At 38.8% G+C, this 15,683-nt stretch overlaps 1 long non-coding RNA gene across 1 annotated transcript; it reads right to left on the bottom strand.

The window, feature by feature from the left end:
* Positions 1 to 12,975: 12,975 nt before the first annotated feature.
* Positions 12,976 to 15,287, bottom strand: LOC309588327. Its single transcript, XR_014227732.1, has 3 exons — positions 15,179 to 15,287; positions 14,219 to 14,319; positions 12,976 to 13,093 (listed from the first exon to the last, which is right to left on the bottom strand). It is a non-coding gene; the product is annotated as an uncharacterized lncRNA (long non-coding RNA).
* Between the last annotated feature and the right edge of the window lie 396 nt (positions 15,288 to 15,683).

Here is a 15,683-nt window from a genome sequence, read left to right on the forward strand (position 1 = left end):
TTCTAGAAAGGTGCATTTAAAACAAAAGATGCATGGTTCAAGTTCATTAGATTTCACCTGACAGATCTCAAGGATTACTGAACTGTCTGACAGAACTACAGTTGATTCAAAGCATCAAACAATGACTTCACATGTCTTTGTTTTCTTCCAGAAGATGTATTTCATTAGCATCTCAGATGGAAGTGTCAGAGTCCACAATGTATGTTCATCCTGGTATACCTGTATGCTGAATACTACTTAAATTCCCTTTTAAAAATATAACTGGAACATTTGTTCTTAATGCAACAGAGAAGTTGCACTAAGAACTGGCGTTTGCCCTCTCACCAGAAAGTAAGGCAAAAGGAAAACAACATTCCCACCTCAGACTAACGCTGAATCCAAGCTGTCATTCTGAAGTCTCTGCTTTTGTACATGGCAGAACTCCATTCACATTCAACAGCAAGAACTAAAATATATGTGTCTTTCACAGCTCATTTGGAGCAACTGTTGGACCACAATAGCTTACATCCACTGAACACCTTCCCCTCACCACTGCCTGCTTCTGCTTTAACTCCACTTCCAACACAAACAGAAAACCCAAACAAACAGAAAACCCCACGACTCACTTTTCAACTCATAACCTGCCAAATGAGAGGGAATAATACCCTGAGAATCAGCAGGCCTGTAAGGAAGAAGGCTCCACAGAGACAGAACCAGGGTCCCTTTTCTCACCCTTGTTCCCATCAACATAGCGGACTGCTCCCAGCCCCCTCGTATCTGAATGGAGCTTTTAGAAGCTCCATTTCTTCTTCTTAACTCATGAGTAGAGTAGGCCAGACAGTGAAGGGGGATGGCAAACTTTTTCAAGCGATCTCATTCCTCTTTTCCCACATTCAAACATATGGAATGCCTACTAACCCTTCCCAACATACACTCCTGCCCCACATAATAGTCTGCCCTTCTACTACTTTACCCATTTTTTAGTTCAAAATCAGCTAACACAAACCAGCTACGACCACAAGCTAGGACATGCTGAACCAACTGTCATGAACCAGAACAACTTCAGGCACAGCTGAAGGCAAACAGGAGACAAGGAGGAAGGATATTAATTTAACTTGCTTACAGCAAAGCTGTCCCCTCATTATTACACAGAGACCAACAATGCTCAACTCCAAGATCAGTCTTTTTCCTTGCTTATATAGACCTAGGAATTCTGGTACGGTTTTGCCCTTAAAATTACGTGCACCGCTCTTACTCTTCAGCCATCCTTTTCTATGTCCGAGATGTGTCTGCTCCAGCTCTTCATTGATCGAGGCCACCAACTCTAGCTTGAACTCTGTTTCTGGTTCCTGTCCCATCACACTGATTTTCCAAACTCTGAAAGAAGAAAAAAAAAAAAAAAAAAAGGCAATCAGTGATTGCTTGTAGGCAAAAAAAACACTTTTCCCTATATCAAGCTGCCATTTTCTTTGAAATAATTACATCTTTATTCAGTGTAAAACAAAATAAAAATAAAATTCAAGATTATATGGTCCTATTTAATTTATTACACAAGGAATTATCCAAGTTAAGTTTAGGTTATTCAAAGAATGTAAGGAGGAGACTGATACAGGCACAAACAGGGAAATGAGGATACCTAATGACAATACTGAATAACCTCTAAGATGCCCTTGCTTCAGCATTGCTAAAGGGACAACAGAGTGGATGGATCTCCAGTAGCTTACTCATTCTAAGTGTAGATATTACACAGTATATGAGGGATTTGAACTTCAGTCATTGATAACACGGATTTGCTGATCAACATCAACAAGGATCAAGAATGGGCTTCCTAACACTGTATGTTCAAATTCAAAAATCTGATACATTGAATTTATCAAAATTCCTTTTCAACAGAAAAGTGAATTTTCCATGACATTTTGATCATAATCAGTACATTTAACTCAATCATTTTTGTCCTCTTAGTTGTTCAGTGGTTTTATGAGAACCTTTGCAGGCAAACTATCGATCTCATTATCCAAATAGCTTGAGCAGCAACAGCTTAATATCTGTCATGGAAAGGAACATGGTCCTCTGATGACTGCAGCTGTGAGGCCACCAAGTTATTCTTCTACTCTTTCAGCAAGGCACACTATTTTTATACAGTCCCTCAAACCCCCCTCATCTCTGAAGGCTCCAAACTACATTTCAACCAATACGTTAATTGTACCATGAGTTTTCAATAAATAAAGCTTTTCAAACTAATCCAGAAAACAGATCTGGCACTTTAAAATTCAGTAGGGAACTGAGTGATCCCCAGTAACAATCCCAAGAATATTAAAAAAAAGATGTTTTCATTTAAGTACATTCTATCCTTGCTTGCTAAATTACAACCCCATACAACTAGTATGTAAAAGATTAAACTCAAGTTACACAACAGTCTTTCTCAATACTTCAGGTAAAGCATTAAGTAGCATAGCAATACTTAATGTAGTATATCTTCCAGGAAGTTAATGTTTTCCAAATGAGTCTAATAAAAAAAGCTAACTCCTCAATTTCCACGTATTGAGATCACTGTAGTAACAGTATAATGTGACTACTAAAGTATTTTTCCTACCACTTTGAGGTTCTTTGTCTCAAGACTGAACAAATGCCCTTTCAACACTGCATGACATTAACTTGAATGCTTAAAAATAAACATATTCTCAAGAACAGCAATTTAGAATGACCACATGTAGGTAGTAAGAATTACTGTCACGTAAGGCATAATTTCAGAATGCCATGAAGAATATGCTTTTTCAATCAGATATTTGACACTGAAAAACACACATCAGAACACATTAGACCTGATCAGTTAAGTTGTTTTTTTTTTTTTTTTTTAATTTAAAGAAACCCAAAACATTAAGACTACCCAAAAACTGCATTGGTACTATGTAGAATGGGGCAAGAGCACTATTACAGTGAGGTCTCAAAAGTTACTCCATACTTTTCAGCTGTAGACATTCCTTACTGCTTTCATATAAAATTATTTGCATTTCACATCAGTAATAAGAAAAACAAACACACTGTAAAAATTCCATTATCTGCATCAGTGTTGTTTTAAGACCACAAAAAGTGATGATGATTATTACCAAGCTAAAAAAAACTAGTGAGAGTTAGACCGCAGGGCAAAATGAAAAACCTCTAAGGGAATTCTTTTTGCACACCCTTAGGAAGCACTGAGCAGTACTGACTCTACACTAAGTAACCACTATGCTTATTGTAACATCTGTCCATAAGCTACAAATTCAAGCATAGACTGAGCATAGCTTCAGCTACGACAGAGCAAATAGGTGCTGAACACCACCAGTTACTCTAGAGAATAGCTGTAAGTTCTTAGGGTTTGTGGTAGAAGAGTTACTGGTTAAGAACACAGGAAAAAAAAAAATAGAGAAACACAAGAAATTTTATGGCAATTTGAGACCAGTTGTTTTCAAGCACTGTCTCAAGTGCGTGGGTCTTGAATTACTTGTAAGGGGCCTGCAAAAGATAGCTAGTAAAAATAAACCTAAATCTGCTAATATTGCAAGTGCTACATATGTATATTCTCATCCATCCCAAATTTTCTAGGAGTTCCATTCAGAAAGAGGCTTGAAACAGATTCAGACATAGACTACAAACACTGTGAAGTTTACTATGTTAAAAAAAATTCTGAAAAAGGTTTCCCTCATTTACAAGCACTTGTATAGAAGTACAAAATTTAAATCACTCAAATAGATATAAAGCAAATCCATGATTCGTAATCAAAAGGCCTTTTCTTTAAGTAATTGCTTATCTTCTCATGTGTGTATTTCGTAAAGTGAATAAAAACGCACTACTCTCACATTTAGATTACTTCAATATCAAGAGAGAAAGCGTTTCCTGGACTGGACCTGACAAAAACAAGACTAAAATTCTAAGAGAAACCTATAGGAGGTACCATTTTAATGACACATATCAACACAGAAAAACACCTGGGTTAGATGTTTTCAAAAAGTTAAGTTTTACCATCTGTTTCACCTACTGTTTTTGTGGCAGGTCTAGAGTTTGACTGTAAGACTGCAATGCAACATTCAGGGAGGGGAGGAGTGTGAACTGGAGAAAAGACCACTTGTCACTCAATAGTTATATAAAAAAAATAATCCTTCCTACATCAGCCTAACTCTAGATGTTCATTCGTAATCAAGACAAGCAACACATCAGAGTTACTGCGTGTAATCACACGAGTTACTGCTTGTAATCACAAGACAAAAACTCAGAACCATGATGTGGCATTAATTATATTAAATTAAATCTTTCCTAAGATTAAGGATGCTCTAACTTCCAAAACAAAAAATACTTTGAAGATGTTGTGAAGTGAAGGAAGAGTCACAGTGCTGACATCCAGTGAAGATAAAGATAATCTACTGGTAACTGACCAAAATTCATTTAATGTATTATCTTCAAGAGCCATAGTAAAAGCCTGTAGTTTTTGGAGAAGGCTACAGCTAGAGGGATATCAGATACTGCACCGTTCTTCTATTACTTACTAAACATATCATAATTTCAATAACATTGAAATCTGGCTTCTTCAGATAATCATTAGAAGACTTGGGGAGTGTTCGTACGTCTTGCTAGAAAAGTAAATGCACACAGTTTATGAAAATTTATGCATGTTGGGGCATCATGGCTATGCCTTCTGCTCTTAAAAAAAAGCAGCAGTTTTCTCAGTAACTAATTAGATCACAGTAAAAAAAAATAATCAACTAACATACTGGAAAGCCATTAGCCATTACGTTGCCAGCACAAAACTTTTTATTGCTAATGAAGCAGATGTACTACAGGGATTGTTAACAGTATATAAACTAACACCGCAAATACCCACTGCAAAGCAGCCTTGCTGGCTCCATCATCTTGGTCATTGTAGCTGCCCAGATAGATATGTCATATTGATACTATTTATATATACACACACACTTGTTTATGGGAAGAGGAAAGACATAAAATATTCCACCTGAAATACCTCAGAGTAACCAGGTATAAGTAAGGAATTCTAAAGAGTAGTAATACAAACCACTGCTAGATATTCTTATTTATTTAAATCAAGATATATCTTAGAAGTCCATACAGCTGGCAATTACAGGTGGAAAACAGTATACTCCTCAGTGTTAGAGGTACGTAAGTTGGACATAATCACAGTTTTAAACTATCTAAAGTTTTATGTTTTAGCATCACTCAGTAGCTACGGTTACTCACTGCCTCAACAGAGCTGTCAATGCCTCATTTGCTTCTGTTTAAGATCAATAACTTCCTTCCACAGGGTCCCCCCGTCCGTCCCCGTCCATCCCCCCCCCCCCCCCCCCCCCCCCCCGAAAATTTAAGGGAAATATTTCAGTAGATCTTAAAGCTCAACACTGACAGAAGGGGAGGAGAAACTAGGATTTTGGTAACACTAAACTACTCAAAACAATCATTGAATGCTTCCTTCATCATGAAGTAAAACCTATTTACATGAAAACAGAGATGATCTATGGAGATAACACAGGGCAAGCTAAGAGATCATTACTGACACATCCTAACATCTTATTAGTTAAACTGCTTTTGAGTTTAGTTTCCATCTCAAGAAGGAAATACATCCTGTGTAAAGCAGGCATGATAAACAAGTTCCTAGTATCCTTCACTTAGTAACTGAAAGGCCACAAAAATATGTCATCCCATGAAGCACTGTGTTGCTCATGAACAAAAATAAGTTTTAAAGCAAACAAACATGACATAGTGACAAATTACACATGCTTATACATGAAGCATGGATGACCTTTAGGTTCCCAGAATTATAAACCTGGGTCTCATGTATTAAAAACATGCACTGAAGGGATGTTGAAAGATGCCAGAGGCACTGCAAAGTGAAATTTTCCACTTTAATTTAGATAAATTAATTTTGTTTCACAATTTACTTAAAGAAAAGATCACATTGCTTAAAGAGGACTTCATCACATCTTGAATATAAAAACCCTAGACCTGAAAAGAAAAGTGCATATGGCAAACAACAGAGGAGGGAACTGGAAATTGTACACAGAAGAGCACGCTGGTCAGCCTTGGTAATGGTTGCCATGTTGTTGCATCCTTAGCTCACCAAGGCTGCAAATCAGGCAATGTTTCTATGGAGAGGTAATACCTTTTATTAGACTAACTAATATAGCTGAGGAAAAAAGACCATCTGTGCATCTGGGCACATATGCCCTTTGAGGTCACCGTGTGACCAAAAGCTTGCCTGGCACCCTGTCCCATTATAAGCCAGTCTAATAAAAGATAATTACCTCCCTCCACAAGCCTCATCTGATACATATGATTATACCACATGCAGTCTCTGCAAAGAGATGATAGTGAAAAACCAGAATACTGGTTTAGCAAGAGTCATGTACCATCATAATACTTAATCTCTCATGACTCTTACAGCACCTCATCAAAACGTCACAAGCAGCAAAAAAGCTATGCCAAACAAGCAAGCAGCCCTCACATACAGGAAGATAGTACATTCAGGGAACTCCCTAGATTGAGGGAGCAGCACTCTACTTGCTTATTTTAAGTCTGTAATGCAATGTTATGGAAAAAGGCAGCAGGAGGAAATTCAATCCCTGGGAACATGGAAAAACTTAATGATCACGGTAGTATTTATTAAAAGGAGTTCTTATATTGCAGGAGCTGTTTCTCTTAGGAAAAAAAAAAAAAGCAGCAACATGGGAAAGAAAGTTAGCAAACAATCCATCCACCCTGAACAGATGAAGAGACAGTACTTCACCTGGAGAAGCAGAGATTATGGAAGTCCAAGCTAGTCACCTTGACAACCTCCTGAACAAGCTTTAAAGGTCAACTCTTCAAGAAAGTACTCAAAAGCCCTGAAAAGGTCTCAGTGAGGTACCAGTCTTCAGCTGGCTCCTTGGCTTTCACGGCCAAGAGTTCTCTCAGAAAAGCCTCAAGTTGCACAAGAACATGTTAAGCAACTTAAGTTTCCCAACTTTCTTTTACAATACAGGATTTAAACCTCTGCTTAAGAAATGCATTCTCATAATACAATTGCACATCAGACATAACTGAGTAACCCTCCAACCAGCATAAGGCACCCCAGGCATACTACATTTCAGCCACCTTCAGGCATCTCAAAAGGTGATTTTTAAGCTAATGACTCCAGATTCAGGAAGCCACACACATCCAAAAGGAAACTTATCTCACACTAGAAGAAGGTGACTTAAGAGATCTGATTTTCAAACAAGAGTTCCTCAGTTTAGCAGATAGCGTATTTCTTCAGTTGTCTACCCTGCTAGATAGTTGCCTAGCTGCTATTTACAGGAAATAATCTGTGGAACAATTCCAGCTAGACACTAACATACTAGATACATGAACACAAAGAAAATTATTGTTAATTTGGCAAGTACTGGGATGCTGAAGACATTATTTGGGAATGTAGATCAACATTGTTAAAAAATGGCAATGCTTTACATAACACAGATGCAGTGACACAGGCTACAAAATGCAGTATATTGCAGGCTGTTGGCTACCACATTTCATTATCTGATCAGTCCAGCCCCATAAAGCAGGCCCCGGTAGCAACTGACAGACGTACAATTTCATAATGGAATAGCTTTCCGCAGTGAAGACTAAAACTGGAATGACTGTTTCCCAACAATACCCGAAGAAAGAAGGATCTTGACTATTGAGGATGGTAGCACAGAAAAGAAAACAAAAAACCTCCCACCCATAAACCAAGAAAGAACCCACATGCTCAGAGTCTTGATACATACCAGCTTTAGAAGGATCCGACACATTGTTTTAATGATTGAAGTGTGGAATCTATTACATCCTGTTTTCTTTGAACCTGATGAACAATGGCTAACACCTTGTTGACCTCCTCCAGATCATGCTTACCAATTTCTACACAAGGTAAAGGTCCCTAAAACAACCAAAACTGAACACTGAATAAAGGCAGGGAGAAAGAGACAGAATGACTGCTTAAGAAGTTCTTTTATTTAGCATTCCCCTTGGATTCTCAAAAGGCTTATGAAAAGGCAAGAAGCATGTATATGTGACCAGTACCCCCCGCTCCTGAGCCCTGGTAATGTGGTTAGCGTAACTAACACCATTTTATAAGGCCAGCAGCCATTCTCTGGGACCAAGCAGGTCACATATTTGTTCCCTTTCCCTTGTTATCAGGCCACGAAGGTCCTGCAACCCAAGCAGACAAACCAAACAGATTTCTTCTTCCCCCCCCTACGGTCTTCAAGGCTCCTGGGCGCCAGGCCCATTTACTCCCTTCCTTGCCAGCCTTGAAGGTCCCAGGCACCCGGCCAGCCAGGTGCTGCTGATGGCCCCGTCACAGATAACGGCACACAGAGCACTGCCTGTAAAATCAAGCAGTTGCAAGTCCTGAGTGGGGAACCTGGACCAGAGCTGCTGCTGGACAGTGAGACCCGTGACCCCTGGTGACCAGGGACGCCTCCACTGTCGTCTGCTTCCTCCGAGGACTGAAGGAGTGACTCGTACTCTTTGATATGAGTTTCGAATCTAGATTATGATTGTTATATTGATACAGCAAACCACGTATTAAGATTTGACCCGACATGCAGAGGGTCCGGGTGATTAGAAATTATAAGTTGTATGATCAATGCTGCATTATGCTACTTATAAATTGTACCACATTGATTCTGCTTGTAGAAATCCTGTGCCGTTCTAATCATAAATTCTGTGCTATACTAATCATAATACCCTGTTAAGAAAATAAAGTTTAATTGTAACTACAGCTTAGTGCCGCCATCATTCTGCCAAAGATCCCTAAAAGAACCTGTCTGTCTCCTTAGTGTCTGGTGACAGAACAGAAGGAAAATGAGGTTGAAGAACCACAACAAACTTGCGCACTTCTAACATTCACATTAACTGAAACGGGAGATTAAAATTCCAAAATGAGAGTGCTGTTTATACAGCTCTTTAGACACAGATGTTAGATTTGCAGAAATTGCCAGCATTTCAGGATCATACACAATTGTGCCTTCTGAGATAGTACAGTTTGTGCCTTTGTGTCTTTTGACATTTTTAACTGAAGATAATGTATTAGGTTGCTCAGCATGAAAAGTTTTTTGTACCACAGTGCAAATACTGAGGACTACAGAAGCTGTAGTCATACTGTCTGCATCCAGAATAACTTAATAGCAGCAATGCTAACTCACGTTCTCCAGCAACATTTGATAAAGGCCTCTCATGCCTCACAAGGTAAATATGACTAACCAAGAGTCCAAGACTAGAATGCATCCATATCTGTGAGTTCTGAGATATCCTAAGACTAAGTAGAAGTAGAATATTTAAAACCTATGAACAAAGTCAGGATATTATTACCTGGAAACATAAATTGAAGTTACTTTCCTTTTTATCTTTGACAGCAACTTTTCCCATCCTTTTCTGAAAAAGGGATGTCGGTGCTTGCCAGAACCATATTGTTCTTGCTTAGTGAAGCCCAACTGTCCTGCTTTCAGCTGGCACAGAGTTAATTTTCTTCCTAGTAGCTGGTATAGTGCTGTGCTGTTTTGGATGTAGTATGCAAATAATGTTGATAACACACTGATGTTTTAGTTGTTGCTAAGTAGTTCTTACACTAAATCAAGGACTTTTCAGCTTCTCATGCTCTACCGACTGAGAAGACTGGAGGTGCACAAGAAGCTGGGAGGGGGCACAGCCAGGACAGCTGACCCCAACTGGCCAAACGGCTATGCCATACTGTATGATGTCATGCTCAGTATATAAACTAGGGGAAAGCTGGCCAGAGGGCTCCTGCTCAGGGACTGGCTGGGCATCGTTTGGCAGGTGGTGAGCAATTGCATCGTGCATCAGTTGCTTTGTATTTTTTTTTTATTATTAATATTACTATTTTATTTCAATTATTGAACTGTCTATCTCAACCCACGCATCTTCTCACTTTTCCAATTCTCTCCCCCATCCCACTGGGGGCGGAGGAGTGAGCAAGCGGCTGTGTGGTGCTCAGTTGCTAACTGGGGTTAAACCATGATGCCAACTCATATTGCATAACTTTATGAAAGCCATTAAAAATGAAAAACAAGCACAAAGTTTGAGTTAAGTGGCATCACTTTGTGTCCAAATAAAAAGGCTAAACAAAACAGTTAAGACTTGCATTAGCAAGGACAACAGTATGTTCAGCTGCCAAAACTGGGCATGAATGTGGCCAAAGTTCTTATGACCTTCTGTGAAAAAAACAAACAGACTTAAGTTTTCTCAAAAATGGGACTGGGAGGTGGGGAAAGAGGGGGAAGGAGAGATTCAGAATTTCAAGGCCCTTTACAGATACTCTAAAGTTTAAATAATAATTGAGGTTTCCAAGTTTGGACAAAACCCCAGAGTGAAAAAAATCAAACACCTCCCACACACCCACCCCCGCAAAATCCACAAAAGCATGCCCCCATAAATCCTTTGGGCTATATTCTCAGCTTCCATAAGCAGATACTGCTCAGATGCTCAGTTCAAGTAAACTGCGCTACACATCTTGATACTCATTGAGAAACTGCTATAAACACAAAGTCTCTAATACATAAGAGTTCTTCAGCATAAGACTAAATAATTCAATCCTTAAAAAAAGAACAACTCCCCTACACACTCTTCCCCCAGCCGAAAAAAACCAAACTTAAACTGAGGAACTGAAAAGGAGAGCAGTTCACAGCAAAGAAAACTTTCAGAATATTATTTGGTGGCAGAAAACTGTAAGAGAAGAAAGTTAAAGGAATTTAAAGAGGAATATACGACAACTATCCTCTGCCAAAATCTGAAGAGCTTATATTAGGTACTGTGAACATACACATGCATTCTCTTTCCTCCACCAAAATCTTATTTTTTAGTAAGCACGAAAATTTTCTCAGTTTATCTTAAACTTTTTATAGCTGTTTCTGATGGCTGCCACTGAATTACCAAGCATAACAGATAAAACAATTTTTCCTGTTAAGCTAAGATGAATGTAAGAATTAAGGGCAGAAGTAGTTGAGTGCAAAAAAACCACACCCAAAGACTAAAAATTTGTTGCTGTCTTAGGATAACTAAAAATATTTATGAAACTTGTCACAATATTTGGAATAGTTTTTTTTTCCACTAGGATGTGACAGACTGATTACTCAGACAATTTGTGCAACAAGAAAGTAGAAGGAATGACAGCAGGTTCTTGGAATGCATCTATAAAAAAGTTAGTAGAACAGTTTTGCTGGGTTGACTTGCCACTTACATATTTATGAGATGCTTCTAAATTGCACTCTAACCAAGAAAGAGAAACTAGCTAGGAAAACTAAAGTAGAAGGAAACTTTGATGAATGATCATAAAATGATCAAGTTACATTATTTTGAAAGGGGAACACCAGGATAAAAACAAAGATAAAAATAAATTCAGAGAACTGATAAAATAGACTTCATCAGTGACCTATAACACATTAATAAATTAGACAGTAGATACGGCATGCTGTAAGTTAGCAAACGCTACATTTTTCTACAGAAAAATACGAGGAACAATCATCTGACTGACAGGTTCACAACTCAAGCCTTAAGACCAAAGCAAGTACTTTTCAAACCAAGGGTATGTACGCTTTAAGTACTGGGCTTCGAAGCTAAAAAGATTAATCCTGCCTTTGCTTCTAATCAACCCCTGCTGCTGTGCTCTGAGCTAGTACATTGGACATGACAATCAGGCAGATATAATACAACTACAGCAAATCTGATAGAAATGCAACTAAGATGACTCAATGTATTTTTAGGGCTATGGGGACAGGCTTTTACAAATTCCAAAATCCCAAATTTCAGCATGCATGAGCTTAATCTTTACACAGGAACAAAAAACAAACCTCAGAGGAATAGAGAGAAGCAGAGGAAGTAGCTAGGTGAAGGCTGACATATATGGAAAACAATGTAGAGAGGACAGATTTTTAGTAACTCTTCATTAATAGAAATTATTTGAAATACCAAAGTAGTATAAAATTGTAAATTATGCTAAGCAATTTACAAAATTGAGCTAATTACGTATTTTCATTCTTGCTCCACACTTGTCAGAAAGCCTAGCACAGCTTTCCAAACAACACACCGCTCTTCCTGCCAGTGGAACTGCTGAGCTAGTACCACAAAGGCCCAGAATGGCACACCACTACTCCAACAATTTGGGCCTTTATTTGAGATCCATTTTAATAAACATCCTCTGTTTTCAGTCTTTTGAGTCACAAGAACAGGTTTAGGCTTGTACATTTCAGTTTCTTAAAAAAAACTATCAATCACCATTCAATCCAATAGTCTTCCCATGCAATTGCATTCAATTTTTTCATTCCTATCCCCTGGCTTACAGTTACATCGTTATTACAGGTACCCCTTTCCCATGAAAAATTTCTCTTGGGGCAGGTCATCATTTCTTAAAGGACAAAAGCAAACTAATTCTCGCCTTTTCATTGTGAGGTTAAATTACTAGGCTGTGCTTTCAGTCTTCTTGACATTATACTCCAATTCTAGATGATTACTTCCACTTTGATTTAGCGCTCCAATTGAGAATGATGGTGTAGAAGCACTAAGTGCTTTGGCTATGTTCCTTCCCATGCAAGGGAGTCAGACAATAAATATGAGGGCATCCTGAACTGTTACGTACAGAAAGTGGAGGGAGTGCATAAAATTGAAGATCTGCGTTTTAAACTTAATCAGTAACGCAACCAAGAGTCATGATGAATGTACTTCAAGAACAAATCACGTCAGTAAGCATATCAGTTAAGGCTTTTGTAGGAACTTCAGGTTTTGTAATTCAGTTCAGCGATTTTAAACCTCCAAACATACTTACTACAACCACTAACCTTTTTTATTGATTTGTCTTTTTAAGCATATTATCACAGCCAAAGAGTGATAATTAACCTGGATCAGCTCCCTGAGCCACTTCCCTACACAGCTGGCAGACCCTGGAAGGCAGCACAAGGTCAAGAAAACGCACCTCAAGTCACTTCACTTGCGACTCACCTGCCTGCTTCTCAGCTCATTAACAGCAACTGCTGCAGGTCAGAGTGCTCTCAGGGGCCCGATCTGTCACTAAGAGGAGCCAAGCAGGTTCTTGAGAGGTTAAGAGATGAAGCTTTAACTGGAAATAATAGGAAAGTTAACTCCAGTCCCTGCAGCTCATTTGGGAGACACTGTTCTAAAAAAGACAAAAAAACCCAAACCCAACAAAAACAAACCCCCAAACCCAACAAAAACAAACCCCCAAACCCAACAAAAACAAACCCCCAAACCCAACAAAAACAAACCCCCAAACCCAACAAAAACAAACCCCCAAACCCAACAAAAACAAACCCCCAAAGAAAAGCCAAACCAAAACACCCCCCCCCCAATCCCCAAAACTACAAATAAAGAAAAAATACACCCATGAAGGAAAGAGGAGGGATAGAATAAAGATTCAGAGATGTCAATACAAAAAGGATATTCTAGGCAACTTCTCCATCTCTCTTTAAAGAGAGGATTCACATTTATCCAGTGGATCTGTTACAGATCACAATGTTCTATACCCATATTAGCTGTATATTACATGCTGCACTGAAACTACCACACCACCACATCAGACAAGAGCTTGAGAACACTACTAACTTGTAACAGACATCTTATTTAAAAGATGCAGTGAGGGGCCCAAATACATTTCATTTACAGAGTAAGCCACAAAATTAACATTTTAAAAGGCGAAAAGCTTTTATTGACTCAGGATTTCACAACCCCAGCATTTTAGTAATGAATGACAAATTATTTTTCACAACTCTTTCAGAATTCAAATTCTTGATTTCACTTATTTTAATGGAAAACTGTTAATATTAGTTAAATATACACAATACTTCTGCCATCACATGGTGTGTTTTCTGGAATCAGAGTAACTAGATGGCAGCAGTCCATGAAATACCTGTAGGTCAGAGAAGCCTTCATCAGCAGTTCACAACTAAACAGCCTCTTAAAAAAAAAGTCTAAATACTTTTGACTCTTCCCCTCCAGCACACAAAAGTCTGTAAAGAAAAAGATTAGCCCTTGCTTTTTAACTATCATCCTAACAGAAACACTTAGCCAGCCTGACTTTTGAGTTTAAAGTGACAATTCTGAAAGTTACCAAATCAAATAAACCTCACACAATCTAGCCATATATACAGAGATATACTCTTCACTCATTCTGTCTCAAAGACATCCAAATAGGAAACTCTCATACTTGACAGGTATTTTTAAATACCTCAGACACATGGTATGATTTTTGGGGTTGTCCTGTGCAGGGACAGGAGTTGGACTTGATGATCCTTGTGAGTCCTTTCCAATTCAGGATATTCTATGATTCTATGAAATATACAGAGAAGAATCAAAAGTCTCAAACCTTGTCCTCTAAAGCACCATAAAAAGCTCTCACAAGCAGTTATCAAGTTTCTCGGAGCACGAGCAGCAAGTCCTCTGTGTGAAGTCTTGCTCAGTGAGCCATAAATTCAATACTATCCTAAAGTAATAAATGGACAAATCCAATATAGTGTATTTAATTAACAAAGCAGTGATAAACGACAGTGAGATTATTTACTGATACAGTTGTCACATTCCTGCCAGTCATGGATTAAAAAGCTGTTTTCAACCAGGACTGTCAGTTTATCACTCAGCAACCTAAACATAACACAGACCTGGCTTCCTGTAAATAAAACTCCCACGTCCTCTCATGAAGGCTATAGTCCTTCCCAAGAGGACCCTCCGCTGAGGCTGTCCATTCTGTTGCACTGTTCAAGTTATACATGCTGCAAAAAGAACTGTGCCTCACAAGCATACAAAGCCTCTTCATCATATCTCAAGCGAGCCAACCCACACATTGAACAGATCAAACAGAACCCAGGCTTTTCTTGATGAGACTTCTTAGAAGGAGCTCCTTTGCAGGTTCCTACTCTTCCTCTGTCCCCTTTACTTTGCCAAAATTCCTCTCCCAGCCCCCCCATCTCCCTTATCTATCCACCTGGGTTACAGGCAAGATGTGCTGCACCTGACTTGAAGGCACTGAGACACTGGAAGTCTGACCAGTGTGCTCCGGACGACTGCCCAACTGACTACTGCCTCTTGCAACAGTTAAGCTGCTGAATTCCTTTCCTGTGTGGTACAAGTCATCTGTGACTTTCTCTTCCATGAGGACACTATAGATTTTGTAAGATTTGGAGGGCCCTACCCCTTTTCAGGTGTCAGAGGAGTGAAGACACGCACACATTGTATAGACTTCATAAAGGCATAGGACCTTTACAGATCAGCTGCTATCCATGATGGCCAGCAGAACTCATCAGCCACAGAAGCCTTTAATACTGTTGACCCTAAGGAAGTTGTGGGGAGAAAGAGAAAAAAAAAAAAAAAAAAAGCACAGCACAGATTGAGAAAGACAAGATCTATATTAAAGAGTACCAACAACTGCATTTCATCCCTAGTACTTAAACACACGTCTGGGTTATAGTTGATTTGTCAAGACACAGCTGAAACCAACCAACTCTCCACCACCACCCACCAAATGGCTTCACTTCCATCTTTTCACCTAAAAAAAAAAAAAGCCACATAAGAACACACAGACCCCTTTCCTATTTAAGGCATTAGAAAAGAATATTTTATTTTTTTAAGAATCATCACCATTGTGGCATTATTACTTATACTGACATTTCACCTATAGGTAAGCAGCAGCCTCAAAT

The sequence above is a fragment of the Platalea leucorodia genome (genome assembly GCF_965183815.1).
Source record: "Platalea leucorodia genome assembly, chromosome: 3".
NCBI lineage: Eukaryota > Metazoa > Chordata > Aves > Pelecaniformes > Threskiornithidae > Platalea > Platalea leucorodia.